Source organism: Budorcas taxicolor, chromosome 10 (genome assembly GCF_023091745.1).
Source record: "Budorcas taxicolor isolate Tak-1 chromosome 10, Takin1.1, whole genome shotgun sequence".
Taxonomy (NCBI): domain Eukaryota; kingdom Metazoa; phylum Chordata; class Mammalia; order Artiodactyla; family Bovidae; genus Budorcas; species Budorcas taxicolor.
Window position 1 is genome coordinate 70,669,145 of NC_068919.1, and position 21,628 is coordinate 70,690,772.

A 21,628-nucleotide genomic window follows, 5' to 3' on the forward strand; every position below is an offset into this window, starting at 1 on the left:
TTTTGAACACCATCATTGACTTTAAGTCCATGCTCTTTCTACCCCTGACTCTCCTGACTACTTTTATTACTACATGTAAAAGCTAGGGTTGGTCTACAGAAAAGCAGAGACGTTACTTTGCCAACAAAGGTCCATCTAGTCAAGGCTATGGTTTTTCCAGTGGTCACGTATGGATGTGAGAGTTGGACTGTGAAGAAAGCTGAGCACCGAAGAATTGATGTTTTTGAACTGTGCTGTTGGAGAAGACTCTTGAGAGTCCCTTGGACTGCAAGGAGATACAACCAGTCCATTCTAAAGGAGATCAGCCCTGGGTGTTCTTTGGAAGGAATGATGCTAAAGCTGAAACTCCAGTACTTTGGCCACCTCATGAGAAGAGTTGACTCATTGGAAAAGACTCTGATGCTGGGAGGGATTGGGGGCAGAAGGAGAAGGGGACGACAGAGGATGGGACGGCTGGATGGCATCACCAACTCGATGGACGGGAGTCTGAGTGAACTCTGGGAGTTAGTGATGGACAGGGAGGCCTGGCGTGCTACGATTCATGGGGTCGCAGAGTCAGACACAACTGAGTGACTGAACTGAACTGAACTGATAGGATACAAGGGAAAACCTGAGTACCAGTCATGGCTTTGGATGACCTTGGGCAATTGCTACCTAGCTCTCTGATCCTCGGTTTTCTCTTCTGTAAAGGATGAGAGCAGTTCTTGCCTTGCCCAAGGGTTATTTTGATGATAAAATTGGCTGGTCTAAGTGACAAGGCTTTGTAAACTGTAGAGTCAGATACAGAAAAAAATATATACATATGACGGTCATTTCATCACTAGTTTTCAACCAGGCATCCATTGTTCAGTTCAGTTCAGTTGCTCAGTCGTGTCCAACTCTTTGCAAACCCATAGACTGCAGCATGCCAGGCTTCCCTTTCCATCACCAACTCCTGGAGCTTGCTCAAACTCATTTCCATTGAGTCAGTGATGCCATCCAACTATCTCATCCTCTGTCATCCCCTTCTCCTCAGAAATATGTTGCAGCTTTCAAAAGTATGCTTTAGTGTGAGATCTTCTGTAATGCCCACAACAGACAGTAAACTCCTGGAAAAATTGTTCTCAAGAAGTTTAAATTTTTGTTAAGTCTTATTAAGAATAACTATCTAAACTGGGAGAAAAACATTTTTTTCTAAACTTTAGTTTACTCATTTCTAGCTCCTGTTGGACAGTTTGAAGGGACCTCTTTATGGTATTGCAGAATGCTTCTTAATTTCAATAGCTGAATAAAAGTCCTTTGAGTTTTAATTTTGATTCTCAAAGCTGCTTTGCCTTTTGGGGCTAGATCAATTCAGCAAGTTATTTTTGTATGAATTGTGTCCCTCTGCTCAATGTGATTTCTTAGCTGTAAACTGGATTAAGTATCTCAAATATTTTAAGTTATAATTCTAAACTTGAGCAACTTTATAAAATATTTGCCTGAGCATGCTGAACTTCTCTTTGGTCTGCAGACAACTATTCTCTCAAGCCCTTTCCCACATCAGGCCCTTGGTTTCTGGCAATCCTTCTGCCTGTAAAGCTCTTCCCTGGTTGATTACAAAGCTGACTTCTTATCCTTCAGCTCGAATGCTGCCTTCTTAGAAAGGTCTTCCCTGTATACTTGTTTCAAGTCCTCTCCCCAGTTTATTTCCTTATTTCCTTCACAGCACTGATCACAACCTGTAATTTCCTTGTTCATTTGTTTACTTCTTTGTCCGTATCCCTCATTATAACATTAGCTGCTTGGGGCTGAGATTTTTGCTCATTGATGTCATAAACTACCCCTAGTATCCAGCACAGTGCCTGGCACATAATAGGCAGCTTTTGAACAGATGAACTTGTCTAACAAGGTCTACATCGATGATGTGGGGCTGGGGCCACCTACAGTCTCTTGAAGCAATATCCTACCCTAAAGATTAGCCAGGGCTTCACCTGTGACACTCCCAGTGGCTACATTTCTCTAGGGTCCAGGAGTAGCCACAATGGCAGCTCCAACCTGCTGGCTCCTGTCTGCCCCACCCCAGTGGGGCCACCTCAGTGATGTCATACAGGACAAGATTCTCTAATCCTGTTCATTCTGTGACTGTCCTTTAAACAGCTGATTTTCATGACCTGCTATGGTCAGAGAGGATGGAGCAAGGAAGGTCAGGTGAGGGGGGTTTACCCCTCCCAACAAAATTAGTGTAGGGGCCTAGCAGCTCATATGTATTTCTTCAGGAGAAAGTGGGTAGCAGAAACTGTAATTTCTACTAGGCTCAGGAAAAGTGAGAAAAGGAAAATGAAAAAAAAAAGAGCAAAGGAGACAAGAAGAGAACAGAAGAAAGAGAGAATAAGAAGGAGAAAAGAGAAAAGAGGAGGACATAAGAAGAGGATATCTGTGAGAAAAATACGTGCAACAGGTAGTGGAGGAGGAGGAGGAAGGGTGTTGAGTGTCTGCTTGGCTTTGCGGCTCTTGGGTAGTGACTGGCCTCAGTGTGAACGGATGGATGATTCAGCTGAGGGGTTCACAGGTCTCACCTGAGGGGCTACTTACATCACTGAGATTATTTCGAGAAGCCCAAGCCAGGCTGTCTTAGGTGACTATCTTGGATGGATTCACAATAGTAATTTGGGTTTACAAAAAATGTAGACCTTAAGAAAAAATCTTGATTGTGGAGGAAAAGACGGGAGTACTGCGGACCAGGGTAAGCTTCCAATTCATCACTGCCTGTCCTCATCCCCAAGCCTCTCAGTTTCTAGTCTAATGGCACACAGGTAAATCCAGGACTTGAAAACTAACCTTTCAGAAAACCTCCTTCCTCTCTGGTAACTGAAATACAAACAGATTTCTGAAGCAGAGTAGAACAGTTTTACAATATACCTGTAAAAATTACTGAAGTACAGTTATGGCAATATATTCTCACTGATGTTTTGCCAAAACTGACTATGAACATCCCAAATGTGTGTAGGAGGCCCAAGCAAAGCCTTGTAGTTGAAAAGAGAAGAAAATTTAACCTTCTTTTTTCAATGTCACTTTCCCCTCTTCTAGTAGTTTAATTGTTTGCCCTTAACATAATATTTAGGGACTATTTAGTACAATATTTAGGGAATATAAAATGTAGTATAATGTTAATGATAAGGAAGAGGCTATTATATCAAGCACATTTAACATCAAGCACATCTAAACATTTATTTGGATAATATTAAGATATCTTTCTTCCAAATCTTAAACTGTTAATCTTACAACCTATGAGTTTCCTCATGAATACCTGCAATACCTGAATGTTCCTGCAAACTGTATTCATAGTGGGAAGGTACAGCTTAACTGGCAGTCTATGGTACACTACAGACACCTTAAAAATTTCTTTATGCTCATATTTCCTATTTTTCTACCTCTTCCATTATAATTGACTCAGATTCTTCTGTAAGTGTAGAACAGAGAGAAGAAAGATGTGGTAGCCTAAAGGAAGGAAGCAGAATGACAGGCAAGACCTTCGAGCTCTTTATAGTCCACTGGTGACCCAGGTTCTGTCTTATGAATAAGAAAATTTGTTTTCTAAGGGTGCTCCAAATAGGGGCAGTCACATGGGCTTTTCCATTTCAGAATGGTAATGAGTCCACTAGCATGCTAATCATGCTGCTAGCATGTAGATGTTAGCATGGATGTTAGCAATCCATGTCTGAAGCATTATGGATTCCAATTAGGTAGAATTTCAAAGACATTTGATCTAATTTCCTTCTTTTTTCTTTTAGTAAATGTGGGGAGAATTAATTAGGAAATATGTCCTCAGATAATACTGGGACCAAATGTATAAGTGAACTTTATTTTTACTTTGTATACCTGGAAAGGATCCTATCTTCATCTTACTCTAAGAAATCCTAACCACAAAGATACTGGGTAGAATAACACTGAAGTTCCTTGAAGAAGTGGCCTGCCAGTGATCATTAGGTGATATTGTTTGATACTGTTATTAGGTCCCAGACCTGAAAGTGAAAGGAACAGAATCTTCCCAAAAATGTTGGAAAAACTCCAGACGGCTTTTACAGCTTTAAAAGCAGCTATGTGAAAGTCACTCAGTCATGTCTGACTCTCTGCAACCCCATGGACTTATACAGCCCATGGAATTCTCCAGGCCAGAATACTGGAGTGGGTAGCCTTTCCCTTCTCCAGGGGACCTTCCCAACCCAGTGATGGAACCCAGGTCTCCCGTATTGCAGGCGGATTCTTTACCAGCTGAGCCACAACAGCAACCCATTCCAGTACTCTTGCCTAGAAGATCCCATGGACCGAGGAGATTGGTGCAGGCTACTGTCCATGGGGTCGCAAAGAGTTGGGCACCACTGAGCGATTTCACTTCACTTCATGTGAAAGTCGCTCAATCGTGTCTGACTCTTTGCGACTGTTAAGTCCATGGAATTCTTCAGGCCAGAATACTGGAGTGGGTATCCATTCCTTTCTCCAGGGGATCTTCCCAACTCAGGGATCAAACCAAGCTGAGCCACCAGGGAAGCCCAAGCTAAATGACAGGGACAGAATAAATGGGTTGCTTTTGATCTAAGAGTTGGAGCAACAAAGTGGTTTTAGGAGATACAAACTAAGCACTTGTATTTTAGGAGATACAAAGTAGGATACAAGCTCCTGGGATAAAATAGAGAGGCCCCATCACAAATTAACCTTCTTATCCGCCAGAACACTATTTGAATAATATTTTCAGTTGTTCTTTTTAAAGTACCTGCCTCTAATAATGAAGTGTTTGGTTTTTCTTTGTATTTACCAGAGCATCTTTTTAAATCTCAGATCTCAAATCTATCTTTTTTTAAATCTCAAATCTTAAAAATTTTTTAAATCTCAGATCTTTAAACTTCTGTTCCTGCAAATGTGGTGTAGGTCAAATCTCTGAACAGGTTAAGTCTCTGACGAGAGAAAGGAAGGACACCCCAGCCAATAGGAGACCCTGCTGGTGATGTACTTACTGCGCCTCAGTTCTGATTCATTGGCCGCCTAGGGTTTGTCATTCTATCCCCCGCGTCTGCAAACAGCGTGGGTCCTCCGAGGTCTAGCTAGCTAAGCTGGATTATGGTCACCTGAACGCTCAGTTTCAACTAGGTTTAGAGGATCTCCAACTCTTAATATTGGAGAAGGCAATGGCACCCCACTCCTGTACTCTTGCCTGGAAAATCCCATGGATGGGGGAGCCTGGTAGGCTGCAGTCCATGGGGTCGCTAAGAATCAGACACGACTGAGCGACTTCACTTTCACTTTTCACTTTCATGCATTGGAGAAGGAAATGGCAACCCACTCTAGTGTTCTTGCCTGGAGAATCCCAGGGACGGGGGAGCCTGGTGGGCTGCCGTCTATGGGGTAGCACAGAGTCGGACACGACTGAAGCGACTTAGCAGCAGCAGCAGCAGCAGCAACTCTTAATATAAGCAGCTGTTACGTTTTTATTGTCTTCTGGAATTTGAAAAATCTTTCGTTTCTTTAACCTCACTGGAGGTCGTTGGAAGTCCTCAGTGACAGAATCACGTGACTGTCTAACAAGTGCAAATAAATACAATGTGGAACCTCACGAGCTACAGACTGGAAACCGGCCAATCTCAGAGCATGTGCCTCGTGTGTGTATCAGTTGCACTCGCATGTGTGTGGGTGGCAGTACGGTGTACGGGTAGTTGCCCTTCGAGATGCGAGGTGTGTAGCTGGGGTACCTGCGTGTGTCTCCAAGGGTCCCTGGGGCTAGGGTGGCTCTGGAGGTGTGGAGCCTTGGAGGAGGGGGTCTGGCGGCGGCCTGACACCGAGTTAACTTTTGAGCCGCAGCAGCCAGGCCTCGACCAGGCCGCGACCGTGCCCGAGAGAAGTCGAAAGCACGGGGTTGTCCTTCAGCTTCTGTGGACTGCGCCTAAGCAGGGAGCGGTTTGTGTATTTGCAGACAGATGGTAGCGCCGCGCCGGGAGGCCGGGATGCCACGGGGGAGCGTCTGAGTTCCCGTCGGCAGACTGCCAGGCTTGGAGGGCATCTCGATTCTTGGGGCTCATAACAACCACACACTCCGTCCAACCCAACGCCGGGAGATGAAGGCCCCGGTCCCAGTTCCGATCCGGGATTCGCGATGCTCCCTTAAGCCTCGGTCTGAGGCCGGGGTAGCAAGCCGACTGCGGCGAAAGATACCGGGTAGGGCAGTGACGTCATCTGCGCCCGCCCCCTCCCCTTCCCCCCTCCCCCCGTCCCCCGCTTGCCGGCCGGCGCTGCGGTTCCTGCCCAACGACATCCGGGTCTCTCCAGCTGCTCCACCTCGCCGCAGCTGTAGCGAGGGCTGAGCCGACGGGGAGGGGTGGGGCGGGGCGGGGCAGTCGGAGGCGTGGGGGAGGGGCAGCACGGCGCCGTCGAGAGCGCGCCTGCGCGGGGACGCGCTCGAGGCGGCGGCGGCGGCGGCGGCGGTGGCGGCTCTAGGGGCGGGAGCGCGCGCGGGAGGGAGGGAGCTGTGGTCTCGGCGCCCGCCCGGCTTGCAGCTTCGGGTGCTCCGGCGGCTGCAGCTCGGGAACCGGTGGTTGGGGAGGGGGGGTGGGGGGCGCCAGGCAGGTGGGGCGCGAAAGCTATGACTCTTCGGCTCTTCCTCCTCCCGGACCCGCTCTCCGCCTCCCGCTCCAACGCCCGGATGATCTGAGCCGCGAGGGCGCCGAGAGCCGGGGGCCCGGACGCAGCCCGGCTCCTCCCCTCCTCCGCCCCCTCCCCGGCCTGACCTGGCCGGCCGCCGCCGCGGTGACCCCCCTCCCGCCCCCTCCCCGGCCGCCGTCGCCGCCGCCGCCGCCTCGGCGGACCAGGGACTTGCCCGTCCGCGGCTGCTCCGGGTAAGCGCGACGCTCGGGCCGACGGCGGGCGGGAGGGCGGGCGGCGTGGGCCTGCGCGGCGGTGGCCAGGCCTGGGGCCTGGGGCCTGTAAACAAGCCGGGCGTCTGCCCGGGCGCTCCCGGGAGGAGACGCGACAACTCCACCCCCTGGCCCGGCCTCCTCCCCGGAGCCCGGCGGCGGGCGGCGAGGGGTTAACGCTCCTCGAGGGCGGCGGCGGGGAGGCGGGGGCGGGGTGTTTGTGGCGGCGGCCGGGGGAGGGTCGCGCCCCTCCGGCCGCCCAGGCCCGGCTCGATGTTAGTAGCGGCGACGCGGACGAGGCCCGCGGCCCGGCCTGTCCCGAGAGCAGCCGGCGGAACTTTTCCCGAGCGGGGAGGGGGCGTCCGGCGCCCCCACCCGCCTGGGCTCCCACCCTTGGAGCGAAGCCGAGAGATAGAAGCGGGGGCAGGCTTCCTTCGGACCGGACTTGGCCTCGAAACACTAAATTTGGGGGAATTTGCTTCAGGTTTTTATGGAGACCGTGCTGAGAGTGAGGTTCCTTCAGAACTCAAGTAGTGATGCCTCCAGTTCATTCATTATTTAGGCATCGAACAAATCCATTGAAGTAAATCGAACTGATTTCTCTTTTTAACCGTATAAAAGTTCCTGATGCTAGAGTTTATTGAGGTGTGGTTCTGCTTTGCTTGTACATGTTAAGTATTTTCTTGAAGGACAGCTGGCTGTGGAGAGCCTCTGCCAACCGCAGTTTTAGATATGTTTTGAAAATCTCATCACCTGAGTTCCCCGCCGCCCCCTCCCCAAGTACCAAGTACCGCGGTTCTTAAAAATCCACAAAGGTCATACTTCAGCTGTGCAAGCCAAGAAGTCTATTCGCCCCCCGCCCCCAACTCCCAACTCTAAATTTTCTTCTGATTGGAGTAATAAGCCGAATGCATCTTAAGAAGTGACTGGAAGCGTATGGGAGATGTAAAAACCTATGGGAGGTGGTTCTTGTTTTCCCGGAGTAGATGATTTTGACATTACTAAAGGAAATTAGAAATTTTAAAAAGTTGTTCCTAGGAAAAGGTTTAATCTTTTCAAACTTGCACGTTGGGGTTTTAAACACAACCACTTTTTAGGTGCAAAGAACTCTGAACAGAGTCAGAGATTTTTAGCAGTGCTCTTCTGAGCTTTAGCAGTTCCAGAACCCTCAGGAGTTCAGCAGGGATTGCTCCCTACCTGCTCTTTAACTCGAGCAATTTCACTTTAACGTTTTTATCTTTTTACATATTGGGCCTTTTCCAAAGTCTGTGGTTCTGTAACTCCTTGGAGAGTAGGAAACTGACTAGGGCAATCGGGACCCACCCCACTCCCTGTTTTGTAAGTGTATTTTGTTTCTTTTGATTTTATTGATTGATTTTGTTTCTTTTGACAATTTGAAGCACAAAGTAACATTTCTTGTTTGATGTTTAGGTCTGTTCTTATGTGTAACTCACATGTATCTGTTTAAACTTTCAATCATAAAGTGATTACTTTTAACCTGCAAGGTACAGCTATACTACATTTTGGAAACTAATGAACTGCACATAGAAGTTAAGACATTTTTGATTAGATATCACTAGATATTTTTCACATCAGTGAAGTAATTATTTTATGGAAGAGGTATATTAAGACTGGTAAACTTTGGCTAGGTACCTCAGTATATATTTGAGAAATAAGATGGTCGAATGCTTGAGTCATCAGAATTTCTTTTTATGTGATGTGTGTGTGTTAACATATAAAGGTGGTTTATATTTTAGTTTGAAGAACAAAATTGATGCCTATAAGTACAGTATAAACTGTTGAAAGCAACACTGCACTAGGAGTCAAGAATTGTTTGGTCGTGGTTGTGTTCCAAACATCAGCAAAGCCAAAGGGGTAGATTATCAAATGTTTCTTATTCTCAACATTGTGTGTTTAATAGGCTTTGACTCAATAGCTGTTATGTGCCAGGCACTTAGATGTTTCAGCATTCTGGCGCTGATTTTCTTTCAGGGTTGTGTCTTTCTTGAAAGAATTTTAAGTCAGTGATTGTTATTTAGGAAAGATATTCCTATGGGTAGCCTTTACTGATTTTTCTGTTGGGAGTGAGAAGTCTAGAAAAGCTCTTGGGAGGAAGGCAGATGGAGATTCCGCAAGAGACAAAGGGTGATTGAGCCTACAGGTTTGAACAAGCACAGGACCCTTGGTAATTTGATGTGAAGGGCATTTTAAGAACACATTGTGCAGGTTTTCCTGTCAGTTCAAGCTGGGTCTTGTTTATCTTGACTCGTTAATAAACCTTCATTTGAAAATTTGTTCTCTAATATGCAGTTTTTTCAAAGAAATTTATAGTACACTGTATTGTCACATGGTAAATATTGCTAAGCAGTTAGTAAAAAACCTACAGTCTTTGAATTTCTTCACGTAACACTTAGACTTTATTAGAATGGCTGATAGCATGTGTAGCTGATTCTGGTTTAACTGCAAATGCTTATTTGTTTGAAAATTTAAAACTAAAGACTGACATATGTCCATAGGGAGCTTGTTATCCCTGAAATGCTCATGCCTGAGTGCTGGATTAATCTCTTAAGATGTGAGTTGATGATCATGTAGTTACAATTAAATAACTAATTGTAAGGTGATATTTTGATGATCCCCTGAATGACACTTGGGCACCTGACTCTGAATGGTACTCTTGACTACTTTCCATCCTTACCCAAGCAGAGGAAGGAGGCATCCCTTTAAGAAAATCTGTGCAAGTGAAGTCCTGTAAGAGTCAAATAGAAGATAAAACAAGGTGTGGCCCTGTGAAATAAATGGACCTTAGGGTAAGGAAAAGGTATTGTGAAGCAACTAGGTAAAAGTTTGTGCCTTCCTGTACCTTGGTTAGTAACTTTATTCCAGAATATGTTCTGTCTTCCATCTCATATGTTGGTGACAAACTTTTAAAGATTGAGTTGCTTCCTTTTCTATTTCATTGTTAGCGAGGAAATTTTCTGACTTGGGATTATTAACTAGTGTTATATGAAAGTAATTTGGGTTAAACTGTATCAGAAGGAGAAGGGGACAATAGACGATGAGATGGTTGGATGGCATCAGTGACTCAATGGACATGAGTTTGAGCAAGCTCCAGGAGTTGGTGACAGACAGGGTAGCCTGGTGTGCTGCAGTCCATGGGGTTGCAAACAGTTGGACATGACTTAGCAGCTGAACTGAACTGAATATCAAAATCAAAAGTTTGATTACCTATATTCTTTCTTTTGTTCTTTCCAATGCCTAATTTACTCTTATGCACAGGTAATAATTTTATATTTTATTATGAATCTCTAGAATATATTTCTTGCTGATTTTGACTTTTGGATGTCCTAGCTATCTGTGTATCTTTACCTAACTTTTCTTTTGCTGAGGTAGGTAGAAGGAGCTAGAGAAAGTAATTAAGAGAGGTGAGCTTCTGTATACCTTTATCTAAAAGGTGATAAGAGTTTTTAGAATTTTTGTAGAAAACTGAGGGAAAGATAATGAATGTTAATGTGTGTTCATGGATTGTTTATAATACATGTGTGTTTATAATATAAATTAAGAGATGTTTTAAACATCCGTTGAGTAAATGTGATAAGGGAGTTTCAGTTTTTATATTTCTTAATATGTTTATCTGGACTCCGTTTTCTTAGTTTATGTAGTATTCATATTTAGGATATGGATTGAAAGTCACTAGACTTTTTTCATGGCTGATATGATTTGAATTAAAATCCTATGAAACCAAACTACTTCTAGATACATAGGAAAGGAATAATAAAATCTGTAATTTATTGACCATTTATTTGCGTGAGGCTTTAATTTTCACCACAACCGTCTAAAGCATATGATGTTATCTCTGTGTTGCAGATGAAGAAATGTAGGATTAGAGAGTGTAAGTAATGTGCCAGAATCAGATCTGTAAATACAAAACTCCTGAGCAGGCTTTTCCCAGTTAGATTAGCCTTGTTCTTCCTAGGAATCAAAATTTGAAAAGCTGAATGTTATGCTTCTGATACAGATTCTTAGAATTAAAAGGGACCTTATAAATTTATGTAGTATAAGTCTTCCAGTGCAAGAGTCCCTTTTAAAACATTCCATAGAAATTTAAGAAGTTAAGATCATCTCAAGTTTCAAAAGTCAACAGAGATAAACAATTTTATGTGTTCAACTATCATTGTTCAGACTAAGAAATGGAATCAATATTAATTGTCAAATAGTTGATACCTGTAATGAAGGACTTGGGGAAATGTTTCTGAGGGTATACAGTCAGTGGACCTATATTGAAGGCTCCAGAGAACGTGGTGAAACTTACTAGTGGGGTGATCTTCAGCAAGCTACTTAATTTTTCTAAGCCTCAGTTTTCTTCATCTGTCAAAGTCAGATGGAAAACCTTTCTCATTAGGCAATCTTTCTTTCACTGCGCTGAGTCTTCATTGTTGTCCTCTGGCACTCTGTAGTTGTGGTGAGCGGGGGCTACTCTCTTTTCTGTGCTCCAGCTTCTCTTTGTGGTGGCTTCGGTGTTGCTGAGCGTGGGCTTTAGGCACATGGGCTTCAGTAATTGCAGTGCATGGTGACTCAGTAGTTGTGGCGCACGACTTAGTGGTGTGTCTGCAGCACGTGTGATCTTCCCAGACCAGGAACTGAATCCATGTCGCCTGCATTGTCAGGAAGATTCTTAACCACTGGACTACCAGGGAAGCTCTGTCATTAGGTGCTCTCGAAGATTAAATGAGATGATCATGTAAAGCACATGACACGTTTTCTACTGTGAAGAAATAAATGGTAGCTGCTATTATTGAGTATATGAAATCTAGAGATTCTTAGGGGAATAGAAACAGTATGAGTGGGTGTACATATGAGGGAGTGGGAGTATGAGAAGGGTGGTCTTTGAGCATAGCTTTAGCAGTGAGCCTGGAAGACAAACTAGGAGACTGAGTGGAGGCTTTAGAAGAGATTGTAAAGGTTGTGGGTGTATAAACCTTGTAAATGAGTACACTAAAAATTAAGAGGTAATAGAAAAGAAAGTTGCGCATGAGTAGATTTATTTGACTATATGAAGCTGGAGATAAATTAGGTTAATGATTAGGTGGGAGTTGATGGTTAAATAGAGAATAAAGAATAAGTAATAAAGCAAAGGTGAATGTTCGGACAAGAATAATCAGTAAATGAAGGAGGACATGGGTTTGAGTTTTAAATAGGAGACAGTTCATGATTAGAAACGGGCAAGAGGATTGTTACTACAGAAAAGATGCAAAAGAGAGTAGGAGACATAACAGAAATTCTTCTAAGTAACTCAGTTCTTCTTATGAAACAAAAGAAATAGTCTTCATAAAAGGCACTTGGGCTTTGTATGTGGGTCCTGGGTTATTTAGGATTGAAAAATTGTATTGGAACAGCTCAGGTCTTACTAATTCATACCCAAACCATGTTTAATACTCCAAAACTTGTCTTTCCTATTAGCATCTTATACTGCATCTCTCTTCTCCATTCATTAAAACATCATGAAATTCTTCCTAAAATACTATTTTCATCACATTATTTCTCTGTTCAATATATTTAGTAACTTCCTTTTGCCTCTAGAATTAAGTTTAGACTTCTTGGTTTGGCTTTGACACTTCCCATAGTTGGACCTCAGGACTGATCTATTTCAACCAAACTGGTACCCTTGCCATCTCTGGACCACACCCTGCACTTTCTCCCTCTCAGTGGATCTTTGCTCATGCTAATTGATAGTTCAGAATTCTTACCCCTCCTTCACCAGCTTTTGTTTTCTTCTTTATCAAAGCTCATTTCTAGTTTTTTCTCCCCCACAAACTTTCATTTCTCCTCTCTTTGTACTTCCATAGTATCATCTATTATTTGTGCAGCTTTAATCATATACTTTACTGTGAAGTATTTGTGTTTTAATTATAACTTTGTGCTCAATTTAATTATAAAATTCAGAAGGGGAAAATACAGTATCTTTACTGTATCCAAAGCCTGGCACAGGGCCTGTGGATAGTGGACATTCAGGTATTTTTTATTAGGCAAAATCTACCTGGAGGTAGGTGTGATTGCTGTAGCAGAAGTAAAAGAAGTTAAAGGCTTTCTGGTGGCAGATATTTCTGACTCTCTTCTCACTCTCTTTTTAAATATTATTTTGGTTTAACTTGTATTTTTTTTTTCCTGCCACATTACTTGGCTTTCAGGATATTAGTTCCCCAGCCAGGGATTAAACCTGGGCCCTGGCAGTGAAAAAGATGAGTTGTAACCACTGGACCACCAGGGAACACCCCGAAACCTACATTTTTAAGTGCATGAAGATTGTGCAAATCTGAACGGTGTCAGAGTTGTTACGTTGGTGTAGAAAATTATGTTGATTCTAAATCTAAGGATTTCATCTTACCTTCCTGTGTTTTGGCTTTGAGGTTTAAAAAGAACTCATAGCCATCCCATTCATCCCTTTCCAGAGTTATATTTGAAATTATTATAACCAGGCATTCTTTCAAACAGAAAGGAATTGTGGAATCACAGTAATGAGACAATGTTATCAGTTTAAAAAGGGAGACAGGAACTTCTTGGTGGTCCAGTAGTTAAGACTCCTCCTACCAGTGCCGGAGACATGGGTTCAGGAAGATCCCACATGCTGCCAGGCAACTAAGCTCATGTGCCATGGTTACTGAGCCCAAGCGGTAGAGCCCATGGGCTGCAACTACTGAGTTCACATGCTGCAGCTGCTGAGCCTGAACGCCCAGAGCTTGTGCTTCGTGACAAGCCACTGCAGTGAACGAAGCCCGCACAGTGCAGAAAGGAACTAGGAAAAGCCCGTGGGCAGCAACGAAGACCCAGTGCAGCAGAAATGTTTTTAATTAAATAAAATATTTTTTAAATAAGTAAAAAAGGAAATAACTATCAACTTTTACTTTGACTTTTATACAAATGACTAATATATGAATAGTCTGTGTTCATATAAATCTCTAAGCTAATCTTAAGCTTTATCAAATTATTAACTGTTTCTAGAATTTAGAAAATAGACAGTAAACTTTTCTTTATTGAATTTTTTGAGTGGGTAATTTTATATAAGGAGTCTGTGATTGCTTAGATCCATTTATTGGAGCATGATGCTAATGAGACCAGAATCACAAATTTGATTCTTTGTATGCCTCTTAACTTTTTCTGGCCTTGACATTAGCTTGTAACAATGAGAGCTAACATTACTGACCACTTTTATGCCAGTTATTATCATAGACATTTTGAAGTACTAGCTCATTAAATCTTTTATAACTGTCTGTATGAGATAGATATTGTACTATTACTACTTGTATCAACAGATGAGGAAGTTAAGACAGAGGTTAATTTTCACAGCTAATAACAGAAGCCAAATACATTTCCTTGGACTTTTCAAGTAATTATGTATGTGTGTCACTGCAGTTTCATTTGGAGAAGGAAATGGCAACCTGCTCCAGTATTCTTGCCTGGAGAATCCCATGGACGGAGGAGCCTGGTGGGCTACAGTCCATGGGGTCGCAAAGAGTCGTGCTACTGGTGAAAATAACTTTAGGCAATTGTGATGGGTGAGAAATCTTTGTATATGAAGGTTGTGACTACAGTTCCTTTGTACCTAGAGAGTAAATCTTGTGATTGAGTTGCAATCTGAAGTGTAAGTATAAACCAGAGTTGACAACTACAGTATCACATGTCATGTCAGCTCCCTTTAGAACTTTGCATCAAAAACAACCATTAAATTTTTTATATAAAAAGCACTTATAAGTTAAAGCTATAATACAACTAGTACTGCAAGTCATACATAATTTTGCCTTATGGCTTATTTAATTCATGTTCACTTCTGTGACACCCACTGACATAAATGATTTCATCAGCCATTTCAAATTAAATTCTTAGTTTAAGAAGATAGTCTTAAACACAAGGTCTCATAATAGAGATTATACTATAAATAGAACATTTCATAAGAAGGTTTATTAAAGGTAAATTCCTTGAAAACAGGGACCAGGTTTCATTTGTTTTAAATATGTGCTCAATATATGATTATTTATTCTTTGTAGTCTCCCTGCTCGTTTTCTGATGAACATGTGCGTGCGTGCTAAGTCGCTGCAGTCGTGTCTTTGCGACCCTGTGAACTGTAGCCTGCCAGGCTGCTCTGTCCATGGGATTCTCCAGGCAAGAATACTGGAGTGGGTTGCCATGCCTACCCACAGGACAAAGAAAATTGAATATGAGCCAGAAATATAGCAGACTATGAGACAGTATAGGTCACAGATAATCCAGTTTAAATTTAGGCTGGTGCTTTGTGTTCATCTGTGATAATACTCTTGTCAGGCAGGGATATAGATAAATAGGTTTTTTGTTTGTTTTGCTTTGAGTCATGCTGTATGTGGCTTAATTATTTTATTTTAAAATATGCTATTTAGGAACTGTTGTACTGCCTCTGAGAATAAGACCATGGTTCATTACCAACTTTGAATGTGTTGGCTTAGCATTGCTCCTTGTCTTTAATTATGAGTGGTAGAAAATTGTGTCATATTTGGCATGTCTATTTGAGATGCAGGTTTCCCAGGTAGCTCAGTAGTGAAGAATCCACCTGCCAAGCAGGAAATGTGGGTTCAGTCCCTGGGTCAGGAAGATCCCCTAGAGAAGGAAATGGCAACCCACTCCGGTATTCTTGCCAGGGAAGTTGCATGGACAGAGGAGCCTGGCAGGCTGCAGTCCATGGGGTCACAGAAGAGTCAGACATGACTTAGTGACTCAACAACAACAGCTATTTGAGATGCAGCTTGCTTATTTTGTTAACAAAATTTAGTAATGAAAATATTAACAATGAGCATGGAGTGGCTATGTATATATGTTTTTGTGTGTTTTGTTTTACAAACAGAATTGCAAAACTTAACCAGACTGTTGGAAAATGTTTTTGCAGTATTCTGTCATGCTTCAGAATATAAATAGATAGTAAACAGAATTTTCATTTTTCATAAAGCAGTATTATTATCTTTGCCAAGAGTCTTTAAGGCTGTTTTGGACATCAAGGAGCAGATCTTAGAAGTGGCAGCTTTTGTTTTGTGGTCAACCCATAATTTAATTCTGTTACTCCATATCTGTCATCTTCACTTTCTCTCTCTGTATAAATACTTCCTGATACTGTTAGCAAGTACTTTAACAGCCAGTCAGCCATCTAGAGTGATCTTGTGCTGGTGTACTACAGTCAGTAGAATAAGGATCTCTTTAAATGCAAATGGGATTGTTCATTTTATACTGTAAAACTCCCAGACTAAATTCAAGATATTTTTGTCTGAAATCACACTTGGCTCCCAGAAATTAATCCTTTGAGTTTAAATTTCCTTATACTTTGCTTCTCACATAGAAAAGTCTTCTTTAAAAATGTACCCATTCATGAATGTTGAATGAGCAAATGAATAATAACCCAGGGAAAGAAAATGTATAGGCTGTAGCTTCTAGTCAAAACTACATCTTTTCTCTTATCTCCTTCAGCATATCTCATGTGGCATTTTTAGTAATGAATGTGTATCTAATGATGTTGAGAAACTTTTAAAAGTCATTAGTGAAGTGAAGTCGCTCAGTTGTGTCCGACTCTTTGCGACCCCATGGACTGTAGCCTACCAAGCTGCTCTGTCCATGGGATTTTCCAGGCAATAGTACTGGAGTGGATTGCCATTTCCTTCTCCAGGGGATCTTCCTGACCCAGGGATCGAACCCGGGTCTCTCGCATTGTAGAGAGACGCTTTACCGTCTGAGCCACGAGGGAAGTCAGTGAACAGTAACCTGAAATCAAGTTTCTGACTGGTAAATTAGAACTATGTATTCTGTAGAATAACAGTGGAAATGGTAGGATACAATTTGTTTGTCGGTCTCCTTCTATGAGAACACCTTTTCCTTGGTAGGAAGCGGTTCCTAGTGCCGTTGACAAGGGAGAAGTCATGATGATGATGTCATATATTAATCAGATGTCACTATGTAATGCTAAATATTGATACCTATGAACAAAAGAGACATGTTTCCTTTGAAAAAGTAATGAACTGGTTGAGGAAGTCAGCTATTGTGTTTTCTGGGCCAGTGTGTGAATCTTCAAAGATGCAAGGATTAAAAAACAGCAAACTGGAAATTGAATCCACTTCTGAATATATAGACAAGTTATCCAGAACTGAGAAATTTGAAATGGTTAACAGATGAGGCAAATTGAGATTGTGAATACCAGAACAGTCTTAGGAAACTTTAAAAACTAAATAGCTCTATGCCATCTAAATCATTTAATATTTTGCCTATACTATAATGTTTAGTAGAAATAGCTCAGTATCTAATTTTATAGTCACTAAATCCTCTAAGTCACAAAGATTAAATTAAGCTTAGGTATTCTTCAGGCAGTTGTGTACTTCTAAAGTTTACTTTAAAAAATTGTGTAGTAATTTCTACATAGCTTTGTAGAAGTTTAAGAAGAGTACCTTATGGAGAGTGTGATTCACATCATAGCATGTCTAGAAGATGGTGATAAATTAAAAAATCACGAAACATGAAGGAAACATCAAAAGTGGCAAGCTCTGTCTCACACTTTGTGAAATTGAAACTGCTGCTAATATCTGTGTAAACTGACTGTAGTTTGGGTGCTAAATGACTTGTGTCATGAGTTTTATGGAAATACTATTTAGCGTAAGAGCTTTATCTGACTCATTTTCATTGGTTTGATTAGTCAACTTTGATTTGCTTTTTGAAATTTAATTTTTAAGATTTTAATTTGGACTTTTAAATTAGGGTATGTTTAACTCAACAGTATTTTGTATTAGAATTCATTTGGGTGAAATTTAGTTTGTTGACAGAGGTTAAGTCATTATTTAGTTGAAAGAGTGAAGTAAATATTGAAGCTGTAAGATGAAGAGATACTGAACAGCTGAGAAACTTTCAGATAACTTTTTTAATCTGAAAAAAATTTAATACAGTCTTTTTCATGTTGCTACAAATAATGTCATCTTTTAAAACCTTTTTATACAAAATAAAATATACAGAAAGTCATATAAAATCATAGTAATTCTTTTTAATTTTTTATAATTATATTTTTCTCTTTAATTTTTAAAATTTATTTATTTTAATTGGAGGCTAATTACTTTACAATAGTGTAGTTGCTTTACAATGCTATGTTTAGTTTCTGCTGTACAGCAAAGTGAATCAGCTATATGTATGCATATATCCCCTCTTTTTTGGATTTCCTTTCCACTTATCACCACAGAGCACTGTGCTATACAGTAGGTTCTCATTAGTTACCTGTCTTATACACAGTAGTGTATGTATGTCAGGCCCAATCTCCCACCCCGCTATGTCTTTATCCATTCCTCTGTTGAGAGATTTTTAGGTTGCTTCTATGTCCTGGCTATTGTAAATAGTGCTGCAGTGAACACTGGTGTGCGCGTAACTTTCTGAATTACAGTTTTCTTCCGGTATATGCCCAGGAGTGGGATTGCGAGGTCATATGGTAGTTCTAGTTTTAGTTTTAGAGAAACCTCCATTCTGTTCTCCATAGCGGTTGTACCAATTTACATTCCTACCAGCTGTGTAGGAGTTTCCTTTCTCTCCACACCCTCTCCAGGGTTTATTGTTTGTGGACTTTTTAATGATGACCATTCTGACCAGTGTGAAGTGGTACCTCATTTGTTGTTTTGATTTGTTTTGCTCTGATATTTAGTGAAGAGGAGAAGGAGAAGTGGGGATCAGAGGATGAGATGACTGGATGGCATCACTGATGAAAATGGACATGAACTTGGGCAAACTTCAGGAGATGGTGAGGGACAGGGAGGCCTAATGCGCTGCAGTCCTTGGGGTCACAAAGAGTTGGACATGACTGGGCAACTAAACAACGATAGTTAGTGATGTTGAGCATCTTTTCATGTGTTTGTGGGCCATCTGTGTGTCATCTGTGGAGAAATGTCTATACAGATCTTCCACCCAGTTTTTTGGACTGTTTGCTTTTTTGATATTGAGCTACATGAGCTGTTTGTATATTCTGGAAATTAATCTTTTGTCGGTTGCTTCATTTGCAAATATTTTATCCCATTCTGAGGGTTGTCTTTTCATCTTGTTTATGATTCTTTTTGCTGTCCAAAAGCATTTGTTTAATTAGGTCCCATTTGTTTATTTTTGTATTTTCATTACTGTAGGAGGTGAGTCAAAAAAGATCTGGCTGTGATTATGTCAAAGTGTTCTATGTTTTCCTCTAAGAGTTTTATAGTTTATAGCCTTATATTTGGTCTTTCATTTGTTTTGAATTTATTTTTGTGTATGGTGATAAGGAATGTTCTAATTTCCTTCTTTTATATGTATCTGTCCAGTTTTCCTGGGTGACTGAACAACAACAGTGCTTAGTGATGTTGGCCATCTATATGTCTTCTTTGGACAAATACCTATTTAGGTTTTCCACCTATTTTTTTTTAATTCAGTTTTTTCTTTTTAATTGAGCTGCATGAGCTGTTTATATGTTATGGGGATTAATCTTTTGTCAGTTGCTTCATTTATTGAAGAGACTGTCTTTTCTTCAATGTATATTTTTGCCTCCTTTGCATAGATTGGGTAACCATATGCATGTGGGTTTATCTCTGGGCTTTCTACCCTGTTCGATTGAGCTATATTTCTGTTTTTCTGCCAATACCATACTGTCTTGATTACTGTAGCTTTGTAGTATAGTCTGAAATCAGGGAACCTGATTCCTCCAGCTCTGTTTTTCTTTCTCAAGATTACTTTGGCTATTCAGGGCTTTTGTGTTTCCATATAAACTGTAAAATTTTTTGTTCTAATTCTGTGAAAAATGCCGTCAATGATTTGATAGAGGTTGCACTGAATCTGTAGTTTGCTTTGGGTAGTATAGTCAGTTTCACAGTATTGAGTCTTTTAGTCCAAGAACATGGTATATTTCTTCATCTGTTTGTGTTTTTTATTTCATTCATCAGTATCTTATAGTTTTCTAGGACTTTTGCCTTCTTATGTAGGTTTATTCCTTGGTATTTTATTCTTTTTGTTATAGTGATAAATGGATTGTTTCCTTAATTTTTCTTTTTTAAAATCTTTTTTAATGTATTTATTTGGTTTTTGGTTGAGCTGGGTCTTTGTTGCAGCTCACAGGCTTTCTCTAGTTGCAGTGTGCGGGTTTCTCGTTGTGAAAGCTTCTTTAGTTGTGGGACATGGGCTCTAGGCACGTGGCCTTCAGTAGTTGCGGCACACAGGCTCAGTAGCTATGGTTCGCGGTTCAGTAGTTACGACTCACGGGTTCTAGAGTGCAAGCTCAGTACTTGGGGCACACAGGCTTAGTTGATCCACATCATGTGGAATCTTCCTGGACGAGGGTCGAACCCATGTCCTCTGCTTTGGCAGGCAGATTCTTAGCCAGTATACTACCAGGGAAGTCACGAGATTTCTCTTCCTAATCTTCATTGTTAGTATATATAGGAATGCAAAAGAGTTCTGTGGGTTAACTTTGTGTGCTGCAACTTTACCAGATTCACTAATGAGCTCTAGTGGTTTCCTGGTGGCATCTTTAGGATTTTCTGTGTATAGTGTCATACCATGTGCAAACAGTGACAGTTTTACTACTACTTTTGCGATTTGAATTCCTTTCATTTCTTCTCTCTGATTGCCACGGCTAGGACTTCCAAAGCCATGTTGAATAATAATGGCGGGAGTGGATGTCCTTGTGTTGTTCCTGATCTTAGAGGAATGCGTTCAGTTTTTCACAATTTAGAATGGTGTTTATTGTGGGCTTGTCATATATGGCCTTTATTCTGTTGAGGTATGTCCCCTCTATGCCTACTTGCTGAAGAGTTTTTATCATAAATGGGTGTTGAGTTTTGTCAAAAGTTTTTTCTGCATCTCTTGATCGGATGGTAAAAAATCATAGTAATCTTTTTTAATGGCTTTATTAAGATGTAACTAAAATAACATAAAACTCACCCATATGAAGTTTATCACTCTGTAGTTTTCAGTGTATTGACAGAATTGTGCAACCATTACCACAGTTTAATTTTAGAACATTTTCATCACACCCAAAAGAAACCTTGGTTTTTGTTAAGAGTCACCCCCCATCCTCTTCTCCCCCAGCCCTTATCAACCACTCATCCCACTTCTGTCCCTGTAGGTTTGGGTATTTTATATAAATGGGATCCAGATAACTTTTTGATCAGTGATTTCTAGCCTTGATAAACATCTTGTATATCTCATGAGCTAGCCAGCTAGAAATAATTTAACCTCCTTTTATAGCTTAAATAATGACTGTTCCCCCCTTCTATGACCAGGACAAATTATTCAGTAATTGTAAATACTATCCAAATGTAAACCAAAAATCAGGCTCTTCACTAGTAACTTCAGGGGATAAATACATAGTCTTCACCTCCAGTAGTGCTTTTCACTGTGGGTTGCTCCGTAGCCCCTTAGCTTCCCTAATATGTTGATCTAATAGCCATTTCTCTCTTACCTCATGAACTCAAACTTGCATGAATTCATTGAAATATTTTCCTTTACAGCTGGCTTGCCTGTACCCTGCCTTCTTACTCTCATAAACACAAGAATGAGGACGAATTAAAAGCAAGAAAGGGAAAACAGATAGATGCTCAGGCTTGGGAGGGACAAAGAGCAAGACTAGAAATGGTATAAAATTTTCAAGGAGATTGAATTTGTGGGCAGAAGAATAAAAAAATTGGAGGTTGCTTAGAAGAGAGTAAGACCTAGAGGGAAGAAACAGAAGGCAAAAATGTTATATTAAAAGATAAGAAAAGTTAAAAGTA

At 41.2% G+C, this 21,628-nt stretch overlaps 1 protein-coding gene across 1 annotated transcript in view; it reads left to right on the forward strand.

The window, feature by feature from the left end:
• Positions 1-6,767: 6,767 nt before the first annotated feature.
• PPM1A (protein phosphatase, Mg2+/Mn2+ dependent 1A) overlaps positions 6,768-21,628 on the forward strand; it is a 45,473-nt gene continuing 30,612 nt past the window's right edge. The window contains exon 1 of the mRNA XM_052646200.1: positions 6,768-6,845. The gene's annotated coding sequence lies outside the window, so the exon portion shown is untranslated. The remainder of the gene's footprint in view (positions 6,846-21,628) is intronic.